We start from the raw sequence: 3,459 nt of genomic DNA, 5'->3' as shown, positions 1-3,459 counted from the left end.
TATTATTATTTATTTTTGAAGATTTAGGGAATATATGATGGGGCCAAGCTTCATTTAGATCTAACTAATTTTAAATAATATTAATAATTTTTTATAAAATTTGTTAATTACTTTTATTATTTTAATTAATTATCCTAAAGTGGTTCTTAATTCATGAACCGTTTAAATTTTATTGAGGCACCTAATTAAGGGAATATCACTAATCATAATTAAGACTACTTAATTAGTGACATGTTAATCATCATCCTTGTAATGTTCTTCAAAATGTTTGAACATGATTAGGTGTATAATTTTGATTTTGTTCTAATTTAAAAACATTAAATGTATAATAAAATTTTTGGTTAAATTACAACTTTCCGTCCCTCAAAGTTAATCAAAAGTTCAATGATTATCTTGAACAGTTCTACACAGACAGGACTGGCGTCTCGGGACGACCCCTCTGTGTCCATGTAGCTCCTGAGCAATCTTCCGTCTCGACCGGTGGTCAACAATTACCTAAAGAATGAAGAATGAGATGAATATAAAAATAACCAGTAAACAATCTAATTGTAGATTCTTGTGTCATAGTAGGTTACCTCAGACTTTTATCTAGGCTCTAAGAAGCTCCGGTCTAATCTTTATGAGCCCAATTTTATCTTGAACAGTTCTACGTAGACATAACTGGCGTCCCGGGACTACCCCTCTGTGACCGTGTTGCTCCCGGGCAATCTTCCATCTCGACCGGTGGTTAACAATCACCAAAAGAATGAAGAATGGGATGAATATAAAAATAATCGGTAAGTAATCTAATTGTAGGTTCTCGTAACATGTTACAGTAGATTACCTCAGACTTTTATCTGGACTTTAAGAAGCTCAGGTATAATCTTTACGAGCTCAATTTTACCTTGAACAGTTCTAATACAATGCATTACTACGCTCGTTTTTTTTATATTAACTTCACTACTTACACTCATGTGGTTAGGAGATCGAAAATCGATCTTTGAGATGGTAATTAGTGTATTATTCGCTAAATATTCTCGGATTAACATAAATTAAAAGGAAAAAATAAAACCCACGATTTTTTTTCGAAAGAATAGATCGTTCCAGCTCGATATCGTCGAGAATTCTTAGTTTCTCTCTCTCGATTTATAAGAACAAAAGCGGTGAAACGGATCGCATTGAAGCATATAAAAACACCAAAAGACACAAAGTTGAAGAAATGGTAGACAACCATAATGGAGAGGGTGAAGTTTTGAGATTTTGTTGCTATCAAAGCAAGGTTGTGTTTGAGACATTGCAATTTATTGAAATTTTTAATCAAATCCTAATGATTTTGGGATCATGCCCTTCAAACCCCAAGGCTGTTTCAGACAAATCTAAAGCAAACAGACCACTCTCATAAATATTTGATTCATTTTGCTTATTTCCACCCCTTAAAACCCTATAAATTATTACGTGAATTATTATATGATACACGTTCGTGATCTTGTGATATCTGGATAAATAATAAGTATATGAATGAACCAAAACTACATTCGAATGAGAGTGATTCTAAGGATGGAATTGTTGAGTATTTATATAAACGAAGTGCAAAGTGCATCTTCATTTTCAGTGCTTAGTCATAGAAACTCCAAAATCAAACGGGTTTTGCTTTGAAAGAATTTTATGTTGGGCGACAATCTTTAGAGGATTTTCCTAGAAAGCATGTGCGGATAGTTTTCACTCTTAGAAACACTTATAGTGTGAGATCTCACATCGATTGGAGAGAGGAACAAGTGCTAGCGAGAATGCTAGGTATCGAAGGTGGTGGATTGTGAGATCCCACATTAGTTGGAGAAAGGAACGAAGCATTCTTTATAAGGGTGAGAAAAACTTTCCTTAGTAGACGCGTTTTAAAATCTTGAGGGGAAACCCAAATGAGACAGTATCTGCAAGCAGTAGGCATGGGCCGTTACATAAAGACAATTAGGTAACAACATGACCTTGTCGTAGGAGATGCACTAGAAAGTCGATGTTATCATATGTCAAATCTGAATTCAAAATCTTGATCCGATTCTTAAGCATAGAGCATTACATATTTATTTAGTAGGCACTCATAAACAAATAGATAACATAATCATGTCGCAAGGAATGTAGGAAAAAATCAAGATCATATATCAAATTCAAATACTAGACATAACGAGTTACGGGTCTATTTCATAAGCTAACAGTCAACACAATACGAATCTCTTTGTAGATCTCGAGAATTAAACCAAATTTAAATCTCCTCATGAACATAATCCACCAAAATAGTTTTGTAATTTCTTCAAATTTATTTTGTTGGTGCACTTAATGATGGCAGATTTGATATAATTAGGTATCATTAAGATCTGTTAATGCTGGATTTTAGTTCTCCCATGGGATGCATTAAGAGGCATGCGCAGCAGCTTTATTTGAACTTATAGAAATCAATTAGTAAATATGACAAGGCTCAAGAGCTAGCTCATGTACTCATGCTGCAAATTCGTTTTTTTTTTTTTTTTTTTTTTTTTATAGTCTCGAAACTTTAAAAGATATCTAAAAGATTCTTAAATTTTCATTAAAAATTTACAAATGAACTAGACACAAAATTAAAAGACGTAAAATTTAATTTTATAACTAATAGATCGGGACAAAACTTGAAAGTTCAAAAACTTATAGACCTTTATTAAATTCTGGAACATAGTGCACACAAATAGAACGTTCAGAAATCTATTAGACGTTTTTAAAGTTCATAAACCAAACGGACACAAACCTGAAAGCTTAAGACCCATCTCATAATTTAAACTTAAAACGTTCTTAAATAACAAATCTATTTTAGTTGAGAATGTACCTATAACATTACAAAAAAACAAGAGATTTAGTGTGAGATCCCACATCAATTGGAGAGGAAAACAAATCATTCCTTATAAAAGTGTGGAAACTTCTCCCTCTTAAACACATTTTAAAACCAAATAAAGGGCGGTGTGCCAACGAGGACCTTGGCCCCTAAGAGGGTGGATTGTGAGATCTCACATTAATTGTAAAAGAGAACGAAGCATTACTTATAAGAGTGTGGAAACCACTTTCTAATAAACCGATAGCGATACGTAAATAGTTAGACTATATTTAATTCAGAATCTAATTTAATGGTGCCTTATAAGGGTGTGAAAAACCGTTACTAATTTTGGCGACTAGTAAAGGATCTAGATTGACAAGATTCGTGTATGTACTACGATTCCGAGATTGCACCTCACCTATATATATGTATATATAACTTGAAACATTTGCAAAGAATAATAAAGAGTGTAGCTAGACTATCCAAATCCGAGTAAACCTAATGATAAGATAAGCTCATGTGAGATAGATTATATGAACTTAATGAGAGACTATTATTCGTCCTTGACAATATGGATTACCAATAGCCTTATACCTGATGAGCATAACATAAATGAATTAACATAACACCTGCAACAAGGAAGA

The 3,459-nt window shown here is 33.0% G+C and overlaps 1 long non-coding RNA gene across 1 annotated transcript; it reads right to left on the bottom strand.

The window, feature by feature from the left end:
* Positions 1-283: 283 nt before the first annotated feature.
* On the bottom strand, positions 284-1,790 carry LOC147789342 (uncharacterized). Its single transcript, XR_015412014.1, has 2 exons — positions 576-1,790; positions 284-495 (listed from the first exon to the last, which is right to left on the bottom strand). It is a non-coding gene; the product is annotated as an uncharacterized LOC147789342 (long non-coding RNA).
* Between the last annotated feature and the right edge of the window lie 1,669 nt (positions 1,791-3,459).

Source organism: Cucurbita pepo, chromosome 15, assembly GCF_057944985.1.
Source record: "Cucurbita pepo subsp. pepo isolate OVF chromosome 15, ASM5794498v1, whole genome shotgun sequence".
Classification (NCBI taxonomy): Eukaryota; Viridiplantae; Streptophyta; class Magnoliopsida; order Cucurbitales; family Cucurbitaceae; genus Cucurbita; species Cucurbita pepo.
Note: the sequence above shows the minus strand (reverse complement) of the source record. Positions and strands in the feature narration are given on the sequence as shown.